The sequence below is a fragment of the Cervus canadensis genome, chromosome 11 (genome assembly GCF_019320065.1).
Source record: "Cervus canadensis isolate Bull #8, Minnesota chromosome 11, ASM1932006v1, whole genome shotgun sequence".
Lineage (NCBI taxonomy): Eukaryota > Metazoa > Chordata > Mammalia > Artiodactyla > Cervidae > Cervus > Cervus canadensis.
In genome coordinates this window covers 22,205,726-22,232,536 of record NC_057396.1, presented here as the reverse complement: position 1 = coordinate 22,232,536, position 26,811 = coordinate 22,205,726, and the positions used below count along the sequence as shown (strand labels likewise).

At 40.4% G+C, this 26,811-nt stretch overlaps 1 pseudogene; it reads left to right on the top strand.

Moving 5' to 3' along the window:
- The first annotated feature begins 991 nt into the window (after window positions 1-991).
- On the top strand, window positions 992-26,811 carry LOC122450086 (annotated as a pseudogene).

The following is a 26,811-nucleotide window of genomic DNA, read 5'->3' as shown; positions in this document are numbered from 1 at the left end:
AGTAAGAAGTTGACAGATGTTTAGGTGGCTTGGGGGAAAATCTGTAGATGGTAAGTCATCTCAGAAGAGGAAATCACATTAGTAGAAGCCAAGAGCTGAAGGAAAGGAAGGTCACTTCCTGAAAAATACAAACAGTTACTCATGAAAATGTAAAATGAAGAAAAGGAGTGGCAGGAACAAGAGAGTTAAAACAGAGGCCATAGAATAAAGCCATATTAAGACTGAACTTTACCCCCAAGAGTAATGAGAAGCCATTGAAAGGGTTTCAGCAGGGAAGGACATGAGTAGAGTCTTACTTGAGGACTGATTAGTAACAATGGAGAAAACTAATTGGAGAGAAAGCAGGATGGAAGCCCTGACCCTTGGGATGAGCACTACAATCAGGCAATCAACGATGGTAACTTGAACTGTACTATAGTTACAGATAGGCAAAAGATGTATATAAGTAGAACTAACATAGAGTAATGATGACTGGTGATAAGATGTCTAAGAAGAGTAAGAGCAAATGCACTGGAATCAATTTATTATTCATAAGAATTCTCTGAGCTCTGTGTTTTGGATTTAATATGTTTATCTAAAACTGTTGAGGCATTCTCTAAAACAATGCCGCTGCTGTTGCTGCTAAGTCGCTTCAGTCATGTCCGACTCTGTGATCCCATAAACGGCAGCTCACCAGGCTCCCTCTTCCCCGGGATTCTCCAGGCAAGAACACTGGAGTGGGTCACCATTTCCTTCTCCAATGCATGAGTGAAAAGTGAAAGTGAAGTCGCTCAGTCGTGTCCAACTCTTCATGACCCCATGGACTGCAGCCCACCAGGCTCCTCCGTCCATGGGATTTTCCAGGCAAGAGTACTGGAGTGGGTTGCCATTGCCTTCTCTGCTAAAACAATGAGGTTAAAGATAAATATTTACATCTTATTCAAAATTGCCAGAGTTTAAATAAAATTGATGATAATATGTACATAAATATTCAAATGCATAATAAGTAAAAATGATTTGGACAGGTTCATTTCAGAGTATGTCACATTCCTTGCCATTCCAGTTTTGGTCCACTCTAACTTAGCCATTTCCCTCCACCACTGGAGTCAAAGTGTGAAAGTGTGAGTTGCTCCGTCATGTCCGACTTTTTGAGACTCCATGGACTTCGCCCATCATGCTCCTTTGACCAGGGAATTCTCCAGGCAAGAATATTGGAGTGGATTTCCATGCCCTTCTTCAGGGGATCTTCCCAACCCAGGGATCGAACCCATTGGAGACAGATTCTTTACCATCTGAACCACCAGGGAAGTCCTGGAACAGCTCCACAAAGTCCCCAGGCCCTAAAATACCACCAAGCCTGTTAAAGTCACCAGTCAGCTCAGAGACTGAGCCGAGGATAAAGAGGATCGTGGAGAAACTAGACCAGCTGATCCCACCCAGACCCTTCACCAACGTGAGCTCCACCACCAGCGCCACACACAGCAGAGCCACCCTCCTCAGCCCTCGAGACACACACTGCAGGGGGGACCGGCTGGACGTCCTGCTGGAGGTGAGGGACCACTTGGGACGCAGGAAGGAATATGGTGGGGATTTCCTCAGGGCCAGGATGTCCTCCCCAGCTCTGAAGGCGGGTGCTTCTGGAAAGGTGACAGACTTCAACAACGGCACCTACCTCGTGAGCTTCACCCTGTTCTGGGAGGGCCGGGTGTCCCTGTCTGTCCTGCTCATCCACCCCAGTGAGGGGTGTCGGCTCTCTGGAGGGCCAGGAACCAAGACTGTGACAGGGTGATTTTCAAAGGCAGGACTGTTAATAGCTGCACCCATAACTTCCTTGAATGTGACCTAACTCTAAGCCCAAGTGCTGAATTATGACACTTGAGAGAAGCTTTCTACTGTCTGAGGTCTTAACATGTATGCTGTGAGGTGCTGACTGGTATGACCACCAGTAATTGAGAAATTTCTTACCTTACTGTCAACGAAGAAAGCCCTTTTTTCACAGGTAAGTATACCTTTGGATACCTGAGAGGTGACAACAGACACTGCTACATACAGTTCAGTTCAGTCGCTCAGTCATGTCCGACTCTTTGCGACCCCATGGACTGCAGCACGCCAGGCTTTCCTGTCCTTCACCAACTGCTGGAGCTTGCTCAAACTCATGTCCATAGAGTCAGTGATGCCATCTGACCATCTCATCCTCTGTCATCCCCTTCTCCACCTGCCTTCAATCTTTCCCAGCATCAGGGTCTTTTCCAATGAGTCAGTTCTTCGCATCAGGTGGCCAAAGTATTGGAGTTTCAGCTTCAGCATCAGTCCTTCCGATGAATATTCAGGACTGATTTCCTTTAGGATTGACTGGTTTGATCTCCTTGCAGTCCAAGTTACTCTCAAGAGTCTTCTCCAACACCACAGCTCGAAAGCATCATTTCTTTGGTGCTCAGATTTCATTGTAGTCCAACTCTCACATCCATACATGACTACTAGAAAAACTATAGCTTTGACTAGATGACCTTTGTCAATATAGTAATGTCTCTGCTTTTTAACATGCTGTCTAGGTTGGTCATAGCTTTTCTTCCAAGAAGAAAACTACATTGCCCACCTCAATTAATAATGGGCATGACCCACTCAGATACCTCTGCTACTCAAGGTCTGACTAGGTATGTGGTGTCTTCCTGAGCCCCCCTACTCTTGACTCCCACCACCAAGATTGCCATTCTCACTCAGATGTTCAATAAAAAAGGACTCCCCGAGGTGGAATTGTGTATTATATATGTCCTTTTCCATCATGCCCGATGATAATCTCAGATCTAGTCATGTCTTTTACTGTAGACCTAGGTTTTACAAAATATGTTCAGTGGAGAAGCATTCTGCTATGTGTTAATAGATTTTATACTGGAAAAGTTCTCCTTGATAAGTACATGACAACATCTATGCTTCTTCATCTCTCATATCATTTTCTGTAGACTGCCTCTTAAGTATCTCTTGCATTTACCCATTTCTCTCCATGTCTAGTGTTCTTACCCCTGTTCAGGTCATCATTATCTCATCTAGATTACTTGTCACAGCTTCCTTTCTGCCTCTCTTATCCTCTCTAATCCACTGTTTACATTACAGCTTGAGTCATGTTTCCAAAAATTCAACTTCTTCCTACTATGTGTGTACTCACTCAGTAGAAGTCAACTCTTTTTTGACCCCATGGGCTGTAGCCCACCAGGCTCTGCTGTCTATGGGATTCTCTAGGCAAGAATAATGGTGTGGGTTGCCAGTTCTTTCTCTAGGGGATCTTCCTAACCCAGGGATCAAATCTGCATCTCCTGAATCTCCTGCATTGGCAGGTAGATTCTTAACCACTGGGCCCACCTGGGAAGCCCATCTCAAACTGATCTCAAGATCAAGTATTCTCAACTATTCTCAGGTCTCTGGTTGGAGGAGTCCTTCATACTCCCTGGGTTGTGATCTAGCAATTCTCGGAAACCACAAGTTGAGCAGGCCTCCACAGACTGGGGTGTACGCGGGTTTCTCGTATCAATCGTTGAAGCCAAGGCTCTCTCCCCTTGTTCACAAACAGATGTTCACTTCCTGGTCTGCCAGCTTTACACTCAGCTGCAAAACACGTCCTGAGCCACTTTGGAATTTGCAAAGGGTAACTTAAATGCCACCACAAACCCCAGAACCTGGGGGCCAATCCCTGAGACCACCTATCAGTTTCAAACTCTTTTGCTCCTTTGCTAATTTACTGTTAAGTCTTGGGGACTCAATCCATTTCCTTTTCCCTTTCCACTCCTTTTTTCCCCTAGGGATCCATTTTTTTCCCATGGATTCGCTTTCTCTAAGCTTGGCCACAGAGTGGAATGCTAGATTCCCTTTCTAAGCAGTTTTCTTTTTTTAATTTTTTAAATTTTGTTGGAGTACAGTTGATCTACAATGTTGTGTTAATTTCAAATGTACAGCAAAGTGAATCATATATATATATGTATATATTCTTATATACATATATATACTCTTTTTTTAGATTCTTGTCACATATAGATCATTACAGAGTATTGAGTAGAATCATAGCAGTTTTCAAAGTCAAGCTTAGAGTTCTTTTCCCTTAAGTTTCCAAAAAATATGCCAAGAGGAAGTAAAGTGTGGATAGCAAACATGGAAAAAAAACATGCATTCCAGATCCTACATAGTTATCCAAATGTTGGTTCCTGATCCATAGTCCTTGATTCTCTTCTGAAACAAGTAAAAGCACAGTTGGGTTTCTGCTCTTTCCCTTTGATCTGTGATGGTACACCTCACCAGATCTCCTCCTGTCCACTAATTACCCTTATGCCTGAGTCCCAGTAAGGATGAAAATGTGCTGATCCCTTCATTTCTCTGCAATGAACCTGAAGAGACACCCATAGCACAGAATCAAGTACCACTTATATCTGCTGGACTCCTGGGTCCCCATTCACCCATGTTCCCTTTCTGCCTGCTACCACTTACCTACACAGGATTGGAACAAAGAGTGAATCAAAGGGAAGATAAGAGCTTTGAAGCAGGAAGTCAGGAAGCTTTTCATCAACTGGAGGAAAGAAATGCAATATATATTTATTCATGCATCAGACTGAGCAGGGTTTCCCAGGTGGCATTAGTGGTAAAGAACCTGCTTGTCAATGAAGGAGACATAAGAGACGTGGGGTTGGGAAGATGCCCTGGAGAAGGGAGTGACAACACACTCCAGTATTCTTGCCTGGAGAATCCCATGGACAGAGGAGCCTGGTGGGCTACAGACCACAGGGTTGCAATGAGTCGGACAAGACTGAAGTGACTTAGCAGGCACACACAGACTAAGCAGGACTTTCTGCCAGCTCTTTGAGAGGTATTAGGGACACAGCAGTGGATCAAGCAAATGTATTACTTTCCTTGAGGAAGCTCACAATCCTCAGAAAGCAAGTTTCTAGAAAAAATGAAAGGTAAACATAAAAAATAACATATATAAAGAGGGAACCCTGTGATAAGAGGTCTTCATGCCCTGTTGGGGAGCCTGAACTCCATCCTGAGGGGAATTTTAAATAAAGGACTTTAAAATAAAGGATGTTAAGCAGTAATGAAGTTGCGTTTGCAATTCAAAAGAATACTCTGGCGGTTGTGTTGAAGAATTTAGATGGAATAAAACAGAGGCAATCTGGCTAGTGGCTTATAGTGATCTAAGAAAAATATTATATGAACTTGAATAAATGATGCAAAGGTAGCAAAAGAGAAGAGAACTTGCAGGTTAGATAAATACTTTGAATCTAAAATTCCAGACACGGTGAATGCACATGACAGAAGAACAGAGCTGCCCTGAACTCAAGGCTCTCTTAGAAAGGTATTTTTCCTAAAGCATATACAGTGGATACACACACATAAATACAAAATCCCAATTCATACACACACACACAAACGCCCAATAGATACAAAATTTATAATGGCAATACTTCGCAGTTATAGGAAATTTTAAATTATCCTTCACTCACAAGCAAGTAGCTTCCATTACCTATATTGTGTGAACAATCATTTTTGTCTTGTGAAGGCCCAGTATGGAGCAGAAATGATGATGCATCTTAACCACATTGATCTCTCCTGATGTGACAGTAAGTTTGCTTTGTTCTGTGGTAGGTGGTATGTAGCATACATCTTCTAAGAGACATTCTGATGCAGAGGAAACTTCATCAGCATCAACCCTAGCAATCAGGATTTTCCAAGGGCACAATTCCTAGCAGGGGTCTCTGAGGTCGATCACCTTGAATTTTAAAGAGAAAAATCAATTCAAGGAAATTATTTCAAGCTCCTTTGATAACAGATTTCATCTCAATTTTTTCCAGAGGGGAGAGGATTCAAATCCTGTCTCCAGATTTAAACCCAGGAGTGTATCTCCTAGAGTCAATGATTCTATATGGGGAACATTCTGGGCAAATCTTTGATGGATACCCACAGCTTTAGAGTAGGAACATTTTGATTTAGTTAGCCTAATTCTCTGTAGGCATAACTTCCTAACCTTTAGTGGATGCACTTAAAAGTTTTATATTGTGTTTTCCATTTCATTAAATGTGTTTTAGCGGCAAACACAAAGCCACGCTACTTAGGAAAGAACAATGTTTATACTTAGCTTTAATAGAACTTTCTTTAAAGCCTATGAGTTTACCAATAACAATCATTTTGAGATTTACTTCAACTGATTTATTGCCTAATATTTATTCATTTATTCAGCAAATGTTTATTGAGATTCTAACAGATATGAGGCATTAAGGGCAAATGGAGAAAAATAAATGTTCAGCACGGTTGCAATCTGAAAGACATTTAACCTACCAATTCTATGAAGGAAGTAAAAACGCAGAAGGGCTTATGATAAGGTGGTATTTGACTTAGCCCCTAAGGATATCTGTAGACAGGGAATGGAGTGAAAGAGAAAACTCATAAAGATCATGAATAAGTTTGCCAGGTTTAGCAAACAATAGTACAATGTATCAGTTCAATTTCGATAATTTCTAATTGCCTATGCATATTACATGAGATAAAGGGAAAATATTGCATGGGAACTACTGACACTAAAAAATTATTGCTCATTAGAAATAATTCAAGTTTAATTTATTCTGTATTTTTATCTAATAACTCTAATCAGGAACAAAATTATCATGAACTTTGTTCAACAGTCCAAAGGATTGAGAGCAATTGGTGGAATGTAGGGAAGAATGAGGCTAAAAAGAGGAAGAAACTAAATTATGGAGGCTCTCAAGTATGAAACTGAGGATTTTAGTGTTTATTCAATAAGTTTTTGAAAGCTACAAAAGCCAATTAAAGGAAGAGAGTGATGCAATCCACTTTATGCTCCAAAGAGCAAATTCACAATTTAACAAGATGTGCATGACCTATAGAAAGACAATTTAAAATGTTACTATGTGATATAAAATAAAATTTATATAAACAGAAGAAAAAAAATACTATTGTTTCTAGGTGGGATGATTTAATATTGAAAAAATGCCAACCATCTCTTTAATATTTTCTTATTGTTGCTGTAACAAAGTGGTTTGAACAATAAGTGGATCATCTTGCAGTTCTGTGGTTCAGTAACTCAACCTCTGTCTCAATAAGCTAAAACCAACATGTGGCAGGGGCCAAATTCCTTTCTGAAGGCTCTGGAGTATCATCTGTTTCTTTGTCTTTTCAGGCTTCTAGAACTGTCCACATTCCTCAAAGCCCCCTTCCTCCTGTTTTCAAAGCTGCAATGGTGGGTCAAGTCCTCACACCACATCTTTCTGAACCATTCTTCTGCCTCCCTCTTCCACTTTTGAGAACTAAGGAGATTTAGATTGGTCCCACCCAGATAATCCAGGATATCTCCCATCTCAATATCTGGAAAGCCCCTTTGTCATGGAAGGTAACAGATTCACAGGCCCCAGGGATTATAAAGAAGAAATCTTTGGGGAATCATTGCCTGCAGCAATCTCTAAACTAATCAATAAATACAGTGGAATCTTAGTAACATTATTAACATACTGTTTAAAATACTCAAGCCTAGGACTTCCCTGGCAGTCCGTCCGTCCAGTGGTTAGGGCTCTGAGCTTCTGGTGCAGAAAGCATTGGTTCAATCTCTGCTGGGGAAGCTAAGATCCCACAATCTGTGTAGTGCAACCAAAATTGTTTAATTTTTAAATAAAAATTAAAATTATGACTTCCCTGGTGACTCAGATGGTAAAGAATCTGCCTGCAATGCAAGAGACCCGGGTTCAATCCCTAGGTTGGGACGATCCCCTGGAGAAGGGAATGGCAACCCACTCCAGTATTCTTGCCTGGAGAATCTCATGGACAGAGAGGCCTGGCGGGCTACAGCCCATGGGGTCACAAAACATCAGACATGATTGAGCAACTAACACTTTCACTATTCTAAAATGATCAAGTAAAATAAACATGTAAGACCGATCATAAGAGATTTTTTATATATTCGAAATGTTCCTGCAGAGCACTTCCTCTGACACTTAGCAAAATGAATATCCTGACACATTACTATTATACAAGATATTGTTTATAATAATAATAAATTGAAAGACTGTATCCTCACCAAAGGATAGCAGTGCATTATTAGGATGGGGGTAGGAATGTTAAGTTTCCAGGGTCAGAATATTCAACCATCCAGAATGTGATGCTGTCAAACATCATAGAAGGCCAACCCTGTCACATGGAAATTCCAACATAATTATAGGATTATGAAAACTCTCTTTAGCAGACCAAAATGACCAGGACTTAACAACTCTTCCAGGTCATCATGGAAGAGCTATTCCAGAATTTTTTTCAATTCTGCTATCAGTGCCATTTTGCACTGTTTTTATTGGTTACACGCAGAGAACAACCATGCTGATGAACTCTTCTGTGGACACAGACAACCAGAGGCTAAGCGTGGAGAGTGAAGCAGAGACTGTGGGTGGCCTCCTAAAATCCATTCCCCTCTCCCTCTTTAGTAATTGAACCCCATAATTTTAGCTGGGTCCAGTGTCACCAAGCTAAAGGCCACAGCCTTCCTGCAGCTGGTTATGGCCATGACGCAATTTCTGCCAGGATTGTGGGTGGAAGTCATATGGGAAACTTGTGGGCATGCCTTTAAAAGTGAAACAACTTGCTCCCCCCTTCCTATTGGCTGAACTGAAATACAATGATGAGAGATGAAAAAGCCATGTTAGGCTGTGGGATTGAAGTCATATATTAAGAATGCACCTTAATTGTGGTGAAGACATCAGGGGTTTATGCTCAGTCATTCAGTCATGTCCAACTCTTTGCAACCCCATAGACTGTAGCCCACCAGGTTCCTCTGTGCATGGGATTTCCCAGGCAAGAATACTGGAGTGGGCTGCCATTTCTTATTCCAGGGATCTTTCCGACCCAGGGTTTGAACCTGCATCTTTTGCATTGGCAGGTGGATTCTTTACCACTGTGCCACCTGGGAAGCCCAGGGGTTTATGCATAATGCTCAAACTCATCAAACTGTACACATTAAGTATATGGGGTTTTATACACCAATTAAATCCCAGCAAAGCTGTAAAAGAAACAACAAAATTAAGAGCATCACGCTAGCCTCTCTTTAAAAAAAAAGAACAGCTGAACAAGCACATAGAAGGAACTGGAGTCCCTGACACCATGTAACATCATATTAGCCCTGGCTTGCTCACCCTATGACTGTTATGGGAGGGATAAATACATTTGCATTTTTTGGTCATTATTATTTTCTTCCCACCTAATACAGAATGTGATATTAGTACAGAAGTGCTAATGTAACCAAATCAAAATACAATGCATTGGTCTAATGGTAGGTGAGTGACACAGTGAGTGACAAGGAGGCTTGACAGGTGAGGAATTTGATGATTAAAGTTACCTCAAAGCAAAGATCATGGTGCCTGCTACCTGAGATACCTTGGAAGGAAGACCTTGTGCCAAGAGAGCTTGTAATTCTAGTGGAACTCACTGAAAAAACATCTCAGAATATTGGCATGTCACTTTTAGCAAAATCTCATTTAAAAACATGAATTCAAGTTAGATTTTAAACTTTTTCAAGTTTTTAAAATGTAGATGTGCTATTTTTAAGCTATTTTTTAAATTTAAAAAAATTCCTATAAAAAGGCTCATAGAAAAAATAAAATTACTGCTTAATTAATAAAACAAGGGTAAGTGATTTGATACAAGGACACCAACTGTCAGACCAGTGATACTCAGGTTAGAAACCAAGGCCTATGTCAGCACAGCATCAGCAGAGATGCCAAAGAAATGACAGAACCTCAGGACTCAGCTAATAACCCGATTTGGGAGAAAATGACCAGGAAGGAGTCAAGATGACTCAGAATCTCTTAAAAGAAAAACAGAGGAGAAGGGTCTAAAACAAATCAAATGATCAAAGAATAGTACTTGGAAGGGAGGAATTAGGAAGTAGGAGTCAGCAGAAGAAAGAAGCTGTATATTTAACTTATATTTAACTTATCCCAATGGATAAACCTACCACCAGTTTATCTGTTACCAGAGAGTGAAAGGTGAAAGAGAAATGCCAAAAAAAATAAAAAAGAAAGAAAGAGAAATGCCAAGTTGGAATGAAGACTCCTGTCCCTGGTGGTTATACTTTAGAAGGAAGTAGATTACATTTCACAACCAGAATTCAGTTAATACAATTAAGATAAATGACTGTTTGAAAGGAAAACTCATTTATCTCCTGGGAGACTCTATACTGGGGCAATAACTGCACTACTTAACTCCAAGTTGTAAAAAAGCATGCAATTATTTTATATTCTTATAGAAATTTAGGCTGCTTTTAAAATATCTTTAATGAGGCCTCTATTCTCACCTTTTGACTGTTTTCTTTTCAACTTCACTTATCTTTCTAGATTTGAGCCTTTTAATTTAAAATATATCGTATTCCCTCTTTCACGAGAAATGCTGTTCTTATTTATAAATCCCAATGAAAACTTTACATTTTGATTGATACTTCACACATACAAACAGGTACTCTACCCTAGACCCTAGGGAAGATCCAGTCAGAAATAATCTTGATGGTTGAGCCTTTTAAATGATAGGATATACTTTTTAGAATACGAAATGCAAGAAGGCAAAATGGTTGTCTGAGGAGCTTACAAATAGCTGAGAAGAGAAGAGAAGTGAAAGGCAAAGGAAAAAAGGAAAGATAAACCCATCTGAATGCAGAGTTCCAAAGAATAGCAAGGAGAGATAAGAAAGCCTTCCTCAATGATCAATGCAAAGAAATAGAGGAAAACAATAGAATGGGAAAGACTAGAGATCTCTTCAAGAAAATTAGAGATACCAAGGGCATTTCATGCAAAGATGAGCACAATAAAGGACAGAAATGATATGGACCTAACAGAAGCAGAATATATTAAGAGGAGGTGGCAAGAATACACAGAAGAACTATACAAAAAAGATCTTCATGACCCAGATAATCACGATGGTATGATCACTCATCTAGAGCCAGACATCCTGGAATGTGAAGTCAAGTGGGCCTTAGAAAGCATCACTACAAACAAAGCTAGTGGAGGTGATGGAATGCCAGTTGAGCTATTTCAAATCCTAAAAGATGATGCTGTGAAAGTGCTGCAGTCAATATGCCAGCAAATCTGCAAAACTCAGCAGTGGTCACAGGACTGGAAAAGATCAGTTTTCATTCCAATCCCAAAGAAAGGCAATGCCAAAGAATGTTCAAAGTACCACATGATTGCACTCATCTCACACACTAGCAAAGTAATGCTCAAAATTCTCCAAGCCAGATTTCAACAGTACATGAACCGTGAACTTCCAGATGTTCAAGCTGGATTTAGAAAAGGCAGAGGAACCAGAGATCATATTGCCAACATCTGCTGGACCATTGAAAAAACAAGATAATTAAAAAAATAACATCTATTTCTGCTTCATTGACTATGGTAAATGCTTCAACTGTGGGGATCAAAACAAACTGGAAAATTCTTAAAGAGATGGGAATACCAGCCCATCTAACCTGCCTCCTGAGAAATCTCTATGCAGAACAAGAAGCAACAGTTTGAACCAGACATGGAAAAATGGACTGGTTCAAAATTGGTAAAGGAGTACGTCAAGGCTGTATATTGTCACCCTGCTTATTTAGCTTCTATGCAGAGTGCATCATGCTAAATGCCAGACTGGATGAAGCTCAAGCTGGAATCAAGATAGCTGGGAGAAATATCAATAATCTCTGATATGCAAATAACACCACCCTGGGCAGAAAATGAAGAGGAACTAAAGAGCCTCTTGATGAAGGTGAAAGAGAAGAGTGAAAAAGCTGGCTTAAAACTCAACATTCAGAAAACTAAGATCATGGCATCCAGTCCCATCACTTCATGGCAATTAGATGGGCAAACAATGGAAACAGTGACAGATTTTAGTTTGGGGGCTCCAAAATCACTGCAGATGGTGACTGCAGCCATGAAAGTAAAAGACACTTGCTCCTTGGAAAAAAAAACTATGACCAACCTAGACAGCATATTAAAAAGTAGAGATACTACTTTGCCGACAAAGGTCCATCTACCCCAAGCTATGGTTTTTCCAGTAGTCATGTATGGATGTGAGAGTTAGACCATAACAAAAGTTGAGCAATGAAGAATTGATGCTTTCGAGCTGTGGTGTTGGAGAAGATTCTTGAGATTTCCTTGGACTGCAAGGAGATCAAACCAGTCAATCCTAAATGTAATCAGTCCTCAATATTCACTGATGCTGAAGCTGAAGCTCCAATACTTTGGCCACCTGATGCAAAGAACTGACTCATTGGAAAAGACCCTGATGCTGGGCAAGACTGAAGGTAGGAGAAGGGGATGACAGAGATGGTTGGATGGCATCACTGACTCGATTGACATGAGTTTGAGCAAGCTCTGGGAGTGGTGATAGACAGGGAAGCCTGGCGTGCTGCAGTATATGGAGTCAAAGAGTCGGACACGACTGAGTGACTGAACTGAACTGCTTCTTTTTAGAAATATTCATCATTTCCTTCTAGTTAAAAGGTTTATTTATTTTTTAATTTTTATTTATTTAACTGCACCAGGTCTTAGTTTCCACATGTGGGATCCAGTTCTCTGACCAGAGATCAAACCCGGGCACCCTGCATTGGGAACATGTAGTCTCAGCCACCAGACCACCAGGGAAGTCTCAAGGTTTATATATTTTTTATCAGCACTAAAATTTTTTATCTTCATGGAACTAAAATTGTTAAGAAACAATTCCTTCTGGATGCAGGAAGACTAGGCATTAGTGGGGAAACTTCAGGTCTTCTTTTATGACTTTCCTACTCTGTCATAGATGTAGATTATATCCCCCAGGCAATTGACCAAACGTCAGCCATCACCATCATACTTGGCTAGCATTTCAGACCCTTCCCCTCTGACATTTTCATTCTCAGGTCATCAGGATCAGAAAGGCTACAGAATGACAACTCCTAAGAGGCCCAGTCACTAAAATGACTCTTTAAGATAGAAAACATCAGGGAGATACACGTTGACACAGAGAGGTTTGGAGACTTCCACAGTTACATTCAGCATCTTACCATGAAGGACATTTTTAAGTCTCAGTGTAGGTATCATTGATACCTGAGCCATGATCTTTGCATATGGCACCCATAGTAACCACACACATGACCATGTGATTGAAAAGCAGATTAACATATGTTCAAATTATATTTGCTAAAGCAGTTTACAAAATCCCTACAGACGAGTCTCTACAAATCATCCTAGTTGTACTGTCAGCGAAGTTTTACTTATTTTAGGGACTAAGAAAATCAAATTTAAAAGATTTCATCTGGGCAGGCAGGACACTTAAGAACAAAGACAACCAATATAAGATACAAGAGAATCAGATGTGAAGAATGATTATACTGTGTCTAGAGCTTGTCTACGTGTGAACACTTTGACTCTTTAGTTAAGTTTGGTTTGGGACTTCCATGGTGGTCCAGTGGCTAAAACTACCTGTTTCCAATGGAGGGGGGTGGGTTTGATCCCTATTCAGGGAACTAGATCCCACATGCTACAACAAAAGAGTTCGCATGCTGTAACGAAAATGGAAGATTCCACAATGCTACAACTAAGATCTGGGGCAGCCAAATAAATTAACAAATAAGTTTTTTTTTTTTTTTTAAATAAGCCCTTTGAGTCACGATTTCTATTGCTTGTGGCTGAAAGCATCCTTTTTGATATTTCGAGAGGGCAAAAGAGAATAAACGTGATCATAATGATGGGCTAAAACAGGAGTCATCAAAACTTTTTGAAAGTGCGATGGGCTAGATGACAAATGCTTTAGGCTTTGCTGGCCATTTTCCTCTGTCACAGCTGCTCAGTTCTCCCATGGTAGCCTGAAAACGGTCAAGACAACACATGAATGAAAGATATGGCTGTGTTCCAATAAAACTTCATTTATGGACATGAAATTTTGAATTTCATATAGTTTCACTCTTCTTTTGACTTTTTTGGCCAATGATTAAAAAGTGCAAAGTCCACTTTTAGCTGATGGGCCCCAAAAAGGGTGGTGGGGTGGGGTGGTGAACTACATTTGACCTCTAGACCACAGTTTGCCAACACCTCGTTTAAAACAAAAATCTTGATAGATATGAACACAACTTCTTTGGAGAAGAAAAGAAACAAAATTGGAAGGGAAGAAAGCTCTCATAACTTTAGAAAGCTTATCTATCAGAAGACTATAACAAATATCACTTAATGAGTGAAATATAATAAACATTTCTTACTAATATCAGGAAGAAAACCTGAATGCCTATCCCTACCTCTGTTCAACAGTGTAGAGGGAGTTTGTGTCAGAAAGAACAGAAGTAATTGTTCTGGTTATTTTGTCTTTCACTTTAAGAAACATGAAAGCTGCAGTACAACCACCAGCGCTGCAGCTGGGGCCTCGGGCAGGGCGAGGCATCCAGAGGCCCCTGAGTGCTGCATGCTGCCCTGGCACCAACTTCTCTTCTGCCCAAGATGCCTTCTCCCCCATTTCCCTCTCCCCAACCCCTGGGTTATGTGTTCCCCACCCTCCACAGAGATGCCAGCCACGACCCCAGTGCCTCCTTGGAACTCATCCCTAGTTTATCAAACAGGACCAGGCGCATAGTAGCATCCAAACCGTATTTGCCAAATGAAGGGTGCTACATCCCTAAATACACACACGTGACACAGAACAGGACCTAACTAGTCATGTACACAGAAAAGGGACATAGCACATTTTAAAAACTAATCAACACTTGCGGCAACATGGATGGCCTAGGAACGTTATGCCTAGTGAAATAAGTCATACAGAGAAAGACAAGTATTGTATGATATCACTTATATGTGGAATCTAAAAAATAATACAAATGAATATATATGTAAAGCAGAAACAGACTCACAGATATAGAAAACAAACTTGCAGTTACTAAAAGGGAGAAGGAAGGTGGGGAGGGACAAATTAAGAGTATAGGACTAACAGATACAAACTACTATATATAAAGCTGATAAGAAATAAGGAATTATACCCACTGTCTTATCTTGTAATAACCTATAGTGGAATATAATATGCAAAAATACTGAATCAATACACTGTACACTGGAAACTAACATAATATTGTAAATCAACTATACTTCAATTAAAACTAAAGCTACAGATCAATCCCACATTAAAAAATATAAAATAAAATTATAGGAAGAATATAAAAAAATTAAAAAGACAATCAATAAGAAATCTTCTACGAGCCTAGAAGAGGAAGAAACAAGATAAAACAAAGCGCCATGATCATCTATGAAGAAGAGTGTCTGTGTGTGTATGTGTATGTGCTCAGTCATGTCCAACTCTTTGCAACCCCATGGACTGTAGCTTGGCTCCTCTGTCCAGAGAATTTTCCAGGCAAGAATACTGGAGTGGGTTGCCGTTTCCTACTCCAGGGGATCTTCCCAACCCAGGGATTGAAACTGCCTCTGTTGCATCTCTTGCATTGGCAGGCAGATTCTTTACCATTAGCACCACCTGGAAAGCCTGAAGAAGGGGGTGAGGGTCAAAATTCTGTGTTTACAATGAGAATAATTGCTGACACTTCTTTACACCTGTTTTCTGGGTGAGGGAGGAGGGACATGGAGCTGACATTATAATGTAGAGTGTATAAAGAAGAAACAATAGAAGAAGGAGGAAGCCTGGGTCTCCAAAAAATTGCATGCAGTCACTAACCACCTTATTTTTTCTTTCCTTCCTTTTTGTTTATGCTAATGACACATACTGAGAACCTCAAAGATCCCCACGGAGAAGATATTAAAGCAATTATAAAGAAGAAGACTCTGTTCTGAGAATCATTCATTAAACAACACTTGTTCACTCAACAACTATTATATGGTGACCTCAGGATGGGAACACAACATTAAACAAGAGAGAATACCAATCAGTATCAAACTACTGCAATACTCTGTGATACCTGCCACGAAAGGATGCTGGGGGAAACCCCCCAGCATCGCATCCAGAGAAAACTTCTGAAGGAAGTGATATCTGAAACAAGACAGAGAAAAATGAGTAGGATTCAAGGACACAACAGAGGAAGTACAAAGGGAGCAACCTAGAGGTAAAGCCTTCTGGAAGGCACAGCATATACAAAAGGGCCAATTTTCCGTGTGACGAAATGGTAACCCACTCCAGTACTCTTGCCTGGAAAATCCCATGGATGGAGGAGCCTGTTAGGCTACAGTCCATGGGGTCGAGAAGAGTCGGACACGACTGAGCAACTTCACTTCACTTCACTTTAGCAAGCAGACCCTCCCGAGTCTGCTCTCTTGTTTTCAAATAAGTTCATAACTGCAAGTGTTCCACAATTTTTTTTTAAATTTCAGTTCTCCACTTATTCAATAAAACCTCTCTCAGAATTCAGTCTATCCCAGGTCAGACTAAGAACATAGCATTAAATTACCTGGTGATGTACTGAGGGTGGGAATTTTTAATTGGGAAATTTTTTCCCAATTTTTAATTGGGAAAGATTTAATATTTCCTCAGTATAGCCATAACTTTATAACCCAAGAAACACAAGCAAATGCGATGGATAGAGTTAAACTCGCTTTGTCTTGTGTCCCCAACTACATTTTATATTACTCTCGAGTAGAGATCTTGATTTGAATGCCCCTTACTCTGCCTAGAGGGGTCCCAGGCGGCTCAGTAGTAAAGAATCCGCTTGCCAATTCAGGAGGCACAGGAAGACCCAGGTTCAATCCCTCGGTCGGGAAGGTCCCCTGGAAAAGGAAATGACAACCTGCTCCAGTATTCTCACCTGGAAAATCCCATGGACAATAAAGCCAGATGGGCTACAGTCCATGTGGTCTCAAAGAGTCAGACACAAACACATACTCTGCCTAGTACAAGACAGATACTAAAGTGTGTGTTGAACAAATGCATAAATTGCTCAGTGTATTTTAAAGAAATATCATAGTTTCTGAAGTGCTTAAAAGGTTTGCTCTTTTTTTTCTTTTAATTAAGTCTCTTCTCCTTGGGAACTACCTCAGTCTTGGAGAATGAGGGTAACCATGGAATAAGAATGGAAAATTCCCCTTCCACTCCACAATGCATTCCATTCCATTCTCTTATAGATGGAAAATAGACTCCAGAGCTCCCTGAGCTGCCCCATAGGACAGGTTCTGAGTCCTGCTCAGCCTCTGTACCATCCCCAAGGGTTGTAGTCACATAAACTAACAACCCAGCCCCACCACACACACATATGTGTATATGTACACACATAAACCCTCCCCACCCAGACACCTGGAGGTGGGGCTACAGAACGATCAGATGACAAGCTTGAGAGTCAGACTGGCTGGACTTGAATCTTGACTCTGGCAGTTACTCATTCTATGGCGATAGGAAAATTATTTAATATCGATTAAGTAAAATTAGTAATATTGATATTACTTAATACACTTCATTTCCTAATCTATGGAATAAATATAAGATAGGACCTCCTTATAAAGTTGTTTCCCCATATTCACAAAATAATTATGTAGCTGGTTAAGTCTTCATCTTCTCCCCAAAATCCTTCCATTGCCCAGAAACCACTTAGATCTCACATTCAAACCAATTCAAATTTCAAGCCTTCTGGCAATTTTTTCTAAGTACCAGGAAATTTCATGTCTAATATATTTTGACAACCCACTTTAAAAGTCACACCTTGAACCTTGTTACCACCCGACATCTCACACTTTTTAACCACAGCCACACTTCTTCCACATTTCTTCCACATTCCACAAATCTTCCACATTTCTTACACAGGCATATCTTGTTTTATTGAACTTTGCTTTATCGTACTTTTTTAGACATTGCAAATATTGCATCTTGTAACAAACTGAAGGTTTGTGGCAACCCTGAGTTGAGCAAATCTATTGCTCAAATCTATTGCCATTTCTCCAAAAGCATTTGCTCACTTTGTATCTCTGTGTCATATCCTGGTAATTCTTGCAATATTTCAAACGTTTACATATTATTTTAGTGGTTATGGTAATCTGTGACCAGTGATCTTTATATTACTCTTATAATTGTTTGGGGGCACCACAAGCTGCACTCATATAAGACAATGAACTTAACTGATAAATGTGTGTGTTCTGACTGCTACACCGACCAGCTGTTTCCCTCTCTTCCTCCCCTTAGACTGCTCTGTTCTGAGACACAACAATATTGAAATTAGGACAATTAATAAGTCCACCTTGGGGATTCTCTGGTGGCTCAGTGGTGATCCTCCTGCCAATGAAGGAGACACAGTTTCAATCCCTGATCCAGGAGGATCCCACATACCTCAGGGCAACTCAGCCCGAGTGCCGCAACTATTGAGCCTGTGCTCCAGAGCCCAGAAGCCACAACTACTGAGCCTGTGTGTCACAACTACTGAAGCCCAAGTGCCCTAGATCCTGTGCTCTGCAACAAGAAGCCACCGCAATCAGAAGCCCTCACACCAAAACTAGAGGGTAGCTCCCGCTCTCTGCAACTAGGGGAAAGTCCATGCTGCAATGAAGACCCAGTACAGCCAAAAAAAAATAAGCCCACCCTCGTTAGTCCACAGATATCAATATCGAGGCAAAACCCTCCACCAGCAAAAAGATAACTCTCTGAAGGCTCAGATGATGGTTAGCAATTTCCAGCAATAAAGTATCTTTTAATTAAGGTATGGTCATTGGTGTTTTTAGACATAATGCTATTGCACAATTAATAGACTACACTAAAGTGTAAAGATAACTTTATATGCACTGGGAAAACAAAAAATTTCGTGTGGCTCACTTTAACTTGAAATTTGCTTATTGTGGTGATCTGGAATCAAACCCACAGTATCTCCAAAGTATGCAACATGCTTGTACTCAGGGCTTCCCTGGCGGCTCAGACGGTAAAGAGTCTGCCTGCAACACCGGAGACGCTGGTTCGATCCCTGGGTCAGGAAGATCACCCACAGAAGGACCTAGTAACCCACTCCAATATTCTTGCCTAGGAAATCCCAAGGAGAGAGGAGCCTGGCAGGCTATAGTCCATGGGTCACAAAGAGCCAGACATGACTTAGCAGCTAAACAACAACAACGTTTGTTCTCACTCTCATTCCACCTCCCCAAAACCTTGAAATCACACAAATGCAGCAAACAGAAGTGTTTTGAATGCCTTTTATGTCCCAGGCACTGCTTCCTTGATTTTTTCATTTTCTTTCAACTCATAAGACCCTATCTGGCCCCAATTTCCTTTTCTTCCCAACACAGGTTCTGTAGCTAATTACTTGAACTGTTTTCTTCCCTAAATCCTCAAAATCATTGAACACATGTTTTGCTGTTTGAAGTCTCAGTTTCCTAGAAGGAAAGCATATTTAAATTTTTCATTTGTCCCTTGGACAGTTTCATCTTTCTGAAGGTTACAGAAGTAATAAGCAAAATGATTCACTAGATATCATCCTGGAGGTTACAAGTTAATTTGTATTCTCACCTTATATCACATATCAAATGAATCTCCAGTTATTTATAGATTCAAACTTTTTTTCAATCCAACCATTACAACAAACACAGGGGATTTATTCTCTATAAACCCTTCTCTTTAAAATGTAGAAGACCAACTTAAAAAAGAGACACACAATAAAATCACTCACAAAAAGGACAATTACTGATTCCACTAAACTATAGTACCTGCCAAAAAAAGAAAAAAAAAAAAAACAACTATAGAAATAATGGTTGGGAAACCATAAATGTTGTGTGTGTTCTGACATACAAATATTATAAATAAATTGCAATAACACAGAAATGTTATAAAAAGCAAAAGATGGAAGAGGAGAGATTTCCTTATCGTTTTTTAGCCTGTTATTTAAAGATACTTTTTATTTATTTATTTTTGTTGTTGTTGTTGTTTAATTTTTTTCATTTTTTTATTAGTTGGAGGCTAATTACTTTACAATATTGTAGTGGTTTTTGTCATACATTCACATGAATCAGCCATGGATTTACATGTATTCCCCATCCCGATCCCCTCTTCCACCTCCCTCTCTACCCGATCCCTCTGGGTCTTCCCAGTGCACCAGGCCCGAGCACTTGTCTCATGCATCCAGCCTGGGCTGGTGAAGCAACCTAGATGCCCATCAGCAGACGAATGGATAAGGAAGCTGTGGTACATATACACGATGGAATATTACTCAGCCATTAAAAAGAATTCATTTAAAGATACTTTTTAAAGCTAATAAGTACATACACACACACATACACATACATTAAAAATGTTTTAATAAACAAGTTATACATAATACATCTGTATTTATTTATTACATATACTACTTATATATATTATACTACATATTATATATGACAATACATAGTATATACTACATTATACTACAGTATAGACTTGGATTACCATGATATTGAATGGTTTTCCTTGGAAATGAACAGAGATCATTCTGTCGTTAAGATTGCACCCAAGTACTGAATTTAGAAATCTTTTGTTGACTATGATAGCTACTCCATTTCTTCTAAAGGATTCTTGCCCACAATAGTAGATATAATGGTCTTCTGAGTTAAATTCACCCATTCCAGTCCATTTTAGTTCACTGATTCTGAAAATGTTGATGCTCACTCTTAACCATCTCCTGTTTGACCACTTACAATTTGCCTTGATTCATGGACCTAACATTCCAGGTTCCTATTCAATATTGCTCTTTACAGTATCAGACTTTACTTCCATCACCTATCACATCCTCAACAGGGTGTTGTTTTGCTTTGGCTCCATCTCTTCATTCTTTCTGGAGTTATTTCTCCACTCTTCTCCAGTAGCATATTGGGCACATACCGACCTCGGGAATTCATCTTTCAGTGTCACACCTTTTTGCCTTTTCATACTGTTCATGGGTTCTCAAGGCAAGAATACTGAAGTGGTTTGCCAGTCCCTTCTCCAGTGGCCATGTTTTGCCACCGTCCGTCTTGGGTGGCCCTACACAGCATGACTCATAGCTTCATTGAGCTAAGGCTGTGGTTCATGTGATCAGTTTGGTTAGTTTTCTGTGATTGTGGTTTTCATTCTGTCTGCCCTCGATGGATAAGGATAAGATGTCCTATTCATTATAGGGGACTGGAATGCAAAAGTAGAAAGTCAAGAGATACATAGAGTAACAGGCAAATTTGCCCTCAGAATACAAAATGAAGAAGGGCAAAGGCTAACAGAGTTTTGCCAAAAGAACCCACTGGTCATAGCAAACACCCTCTTCCAACAACACAAGAGAAGACTCTACACATGGACATCACCAGATGGTCGATAACAAAATCAGATTGATTATATTCTTCGCAGTCAAAGATGGAGAAGCTCTATACAGTCAGCAAAAATAAGACCGGGAGCTGATTGTGGCTCAGATCATAATTCCTTATTGCCAAATTCAGCCTTATATTGAAGAAAGCAGGGAAAACCACTAGACTACTCAGGTACGACCTAAATCAAATCCCTTACAATTATACAGTGGAAGTGACAAATAGATTCAAGGGATTAGATCTGATAGACAGAGTGCCTGACAAACTATGGATGGAGGTTCATGACACTGTACAGGAGGCAGGAATCAAGACCATCCCCAAGAAAAAGTAATGCAAAAAGGCAAAATGGTTGTCTAACACGGCCTTACAAATAGCTGAGAAAAGAAGAAAAGCTAAAGGCAAAGGAGAAAAGGAAAGATATACCCATTTGAATGCAGAGTTCCAAAGAATGGCAAGGAGAGATAAGAAAGCCTTCCTCAGTGATCAATGCAAAGAAATATAGGAAAACAATGGAATGGGAAAGACTAGAGATCTCTTCAAGAAAATTAGAGATACCAAGGGAATATTTCATGCAAAGACGGGCACAATAAAGGACAGAAATGGCATGGACCTAACAAAAGCAGAAGATATTAAGAAGAGGTGGCAAGAATACACAGAAGAACTGTACAAAAAAGATCTTCATGACCCAGATAACCATGATGGTGTGATCACTCACCTAGAGCCAGACATTCTGGAATGTGAACTCAAGTGGGCCTTAGGAAGTATCACCACAAACAACGCTGTGAAGGTGATGGAATTCCAGTTGAGCCATTTCAAATCCTAAAAGGTGATTCAGTTAAAGTGCTGCACTCAATATGCCAGCAAATTTTTAAAACTCAGCAGTGGCCACGGGACTGGAAAAGGTCAGTTTTCATTACAATCCCAAAGAAAGGCAATGCCAAAAATGTTCAAACTACTGCACAATTGCACTCATCTCACACGCTAGCAAAGTAATGCTCAAAATTCTCCAAGCCAGGCTTCAACAGCATGTGAACCATGAACATCAGATGTTCAAGATGAATTTAGAAAAGGCAGAGGAACCAGAGATCATATTGCAAACATCCATGGGATCATCGAAAAAGCAAGACAGTTCCAGAAAAACATTTATATCTGCTTTTTTTTACTATGCCAAAACCTTTGTGTGGATCACAACAAACTGTGGAAAATTCTTCAAGAGATGGGAATACCAGACTATCTGACTTGCCTCCTAAGAAATCTGCATGCAGGTCAAGAAGCAACAGTTAGAACCAGACATGGAACAACAGTTCCAAGTTGGGAAAGGAGTACATCAAGGTTGTACATTGTCACCCTGCTCATTTGACTTGTATACGAAGTACACCATGTGAAATGCTGGGCTGGATGAAGCACAAGCTGGAATCAAGATTGCTAGGAGAAATATCAATAACCTCAGATAAGCAGATGCACCATTATGGCAGAAAGAGAAGAAAAACTAAAGAGCCTCTTGATGAAAGTGAAAGAGGAGAGTGAAAAAGTTGGCTTAAAACTCAACATTCAGAAAACTAATATCATGGCATCTGGTCCAATCACATCATGGCAAATAGATGGGAAAACAATGGAAACAGTGACAGACTTTATTTTGTGGGGCTCCAAAATCACTGCAGATGGTGACTGCAACCATGAAATTAGAAAATACTTGCTCCTTGGAAGAAAAGCTATGACCAACCTAGACAGCATATTAAAAAACAGAGACATTACTTTACTGACAAAGGTCCATCTAGTCAAAGCTATGATTTTTCCAGTAGTTATGTATGGATGTGAGAGTTAGACTATAAAGAAAGCTGAGTGCTGAAGAATTGATGCTTCTGAACTGTGGTGTTTGAGATGGCCCTCGAGAGTAACTTGGACTGCCAGAAGATCCAACCTGTCAATCCTCAAGTAAATCAGTCCTGAGTATTCATTGGAGGGACAGATGCTGAAGCTGAAACTCCAATACTTTGGCCACCTGATTAAAAAAACATTCACTGGAAAAGACCCTGATGCTGGGAAGGATTGAAGGAGGGAGGAGAAGGGGACGACAGAGGATGAGATGGTTGGACGGCATCACCGACGCAATGGACATGAGTTTGAGTAGGCTCCAGGAGGTGGTGATGGACAGGGAAGCCTGGAGTGCTACAGTCCACGGGGTCTCAAAGAGTCAGACACGACTGAGTGACTGAACTGAACTAAACTATAGTATGATATGCTACCCATTAGAGATAATATATAGACTTCCCAGGTGGCACAGTGGTAAAGAATCCGCTTGCCAATGCAGGAGATACAAGAGACTTGAGTTCAATCCCTGGGTCAGGCAGATTCCCTGGAGTAGGAAATGGTAACTCACTCCAGTATTCCTGCCTAGAAAATTCCATGGACAGAGGAGCCTGGGAGGCTACAATTTTGGGGGTCACAAATCAAGAGATACTGTTGAAGAAGATTAAATGCCTTACATAAATCTCCTGCACATATTTGTTAAAGACAATACTAGAACAAAAGCATAAATGTTTCCATTTTTTAGTACATATAAAAATGCCCTACACTGTTGGTGGGAATGCAAACTAGTAGAGCCACTATGGAAAACAGTGTGGAGATTTCTTAAAAAACTGGAAATAGAACTGCCATATGACCCAGCAATACCACTTCTGGGCATACACACTGAGGAAACCAGATCTGAAAGAGACACGTGCACCCCAATGTTCCTTGCAGCACTGTTTATAATAGCCAGGACATGGAAGCAACCTAGATGCCCATCAGCAGATGAATGGATAAGGAAGCTGTGGTACATATACACCATGGAATATTACTCAGCCATTAAAAAGAATTCATTTGAATCAGTCCTAATGAGATGGATGAAACTGGAGCCCATTATACAGAGTGAAGTAAGCCAGAAAGATAAAGAACATTACAGCATACTAACACATATATATGGAATTTAGAAAGATGGTAACGATAACCCTATATGCAAAACAGAAAAAGAGACACAGATGTACAGAACAGACTTTTGAACTCTGTGGGAGAAGGTGAGGGTGGGATGTTTCAAAAGAACAGCATGTATACTATCTATGGTGAAACAGATCACCAGCCCAGGTGGGATGCATGAGACAAGTGCTCGGGCCTGGTGCACTGGGAAGACCCAGAGGAATCGGGTGGAGAGGGAGGTGGGAGGGGGAATCGGGATGGGGAATACGTGTAAATCTATGGCTGATTCATATCAATGTATGACAAGACCCACTGAAATGTTGTGAAGTAATTAGCCTCCAACTAATAAAAAAAATAAATAAATAAATAGAAAAAAAAATGCCCTTAAATTTCAACCCAGTAACTCCATTTCCAGAATATATGTGCAAGATTATTAATTTCAACACTATATTAGCAGAATTTGGGGAAATCTATATGTCCACCAACAGGCAACTGGTTAAAGAATGATACATCCATTCAATGAAATATTTTGTGTCCATCATCCATTCAATGAAAGATATTGTGGCCATCTTAATGAATGAATGAAATATTTTGCATCCATCTTAATGAACATAGCTCAATATGTTCTGAAATGAAGATTCAAAATACATCCTGACATTAAAGCAAGGCACAGAACAATGTATATAATACTATCATTTATTTAAAAAGAGAATATATGTAGTGTGCTTGCATGTGCACACATGTGTATATATACATAGGCTCTGGAAAGATATTTATAAGAGTGACTAATGCTGGGTGTGAAACTGTGTGACAGGAGACAGGAATGAAAGAGGAAGGCTTCTTTCATACCTCTTTCCACTTTGTATCTTTTCAATTTTGTACCATGTTTGGTGATGGGTTAGTCACTAAGTTGTGTCCAACTCTTGCGACCCCATGGACTGTAGCCTGCCAGGTTCCTTGGTCCATAGGATTTTCCAGGCAAGAACACTGGAGTGGGTTGCCATTTCCTTCACCAGCGGATCTTCCTGACCCAGGGATTGAACCCAGGTCTCTTGCACTGCAGGCAGATTCTTTACCAACTCTGCTACCATGGTTACATGGTACCTAGTTAAAAATTAGTAAATTTTTACAAAAGCTTGATATTTCACTGTTAAAAATATTTATTGTAAGAAAAAAAATTTTTTTAATTTATTGCTTATTATGATTTTTCCTTTCATTTTATTAGGACTTGGACATAGTGAAATATTCCTTAATATTTACTTCTTTCAATATACAGTTGTAACCACTTCTTAATCAAAATGTCTTAGTCATACATATTTTAGGATCATTATTTTTTAAATTTATTTATTTTTAATTAAAGGATAACAGCTTTACAATACTGTGTTGGTTTCTGCCACACAGCAGCATGAATCAGCCATAGGCATACCTATGTCCCCTCCCTCTTGACCCTGCTTCCTATCTCCCACCCCATCCCACCCTTCTAGGTTGTTAGAGAGTCCTGGTTTGAGTTCCCTGAGTCATATAGCAAATTCCCAAATGGCTATCTATTTTATATATGGTAGCGTGTATGTTTCCATGTTACTTTCTCCATTCGTCCCACCCTCTCCTTCCCCCTTGCCCTGCCCCATGTCCATAAGTCTGTTCTCTATATCTGCAGCTCCACGGCTGCTCTGCAAATAGGTTCGTCAGTGCCGTCTTTCTAGATTCCATATATATGTGTTAATATATTTGTTTTTCTCTTTCTGACTTACTTCACTCTGTATAATAGGCTCTAGGTTCATCCACCTCTTTAGAACTGACTCGAGTGTGTTCCTTTTTATGGTTGAGTAATATTCCATTGTGTATATGTACCTAGGATCATTAATTTTTAATGCGCATTAATATCCTATGGGTAGAAGTGACAGAAGTTAAAAATGGAATAATTGACACATATGTTTTACCAAAAGCTTTCTGCACTTTGATTATGGAAGTTCCTGGATTTGACTCTTTGGTGACACTATATTAATAAAGATATAAATCCATCCTTAAGGTTAACAGAGACAAGTTCAGTTGTGTACTGCCGTTGTCATTTCAATTTTGGTGTGAATAAGAGCTGCCTACCTTTGTGCAGCACAGAAATACATTCAAAATGGTCTGACACCATGAAGCACCACTGAATCCAATAGTTTCACCAGCAGAGACTGAGCTGAGGATAAAGAGGATCGTGGAGAAACTAGACCAGCTGATCCCACCCAGGCCCTTCACCAACGTGAGCTCCACCACCAGCGCCACACACAGCAGAGCCACCCTCCTCAGCCCTCGAGACACACACTGCAGGGGGGCCCGGCTGGACGTCCTGCTGGAGATGAGGGACCACTTGGGACGCAGGAAGGAATACGGTGGGGATTTCCTCAGGGCCAGGATGTCCTCCCCAGCCCTGAAGGCGGGTGCTTCAGGAAAGGTGACAGACTTCAACAACGGCACCTACCTCGTGAGCTTCACCCTGTTCTGGGAGGGCCGGGTGTCTGTCCTGCTCATCCACCCCAGTGAAGGAGTGTCGGCTCTCTGGAGGGCCAGGAACCAAGGCTACGACAGGGTGAACTTCACAGGCCACTTTAACAGAGGCCCCTCCCCAGTCAGTACTGACTGTGCATGA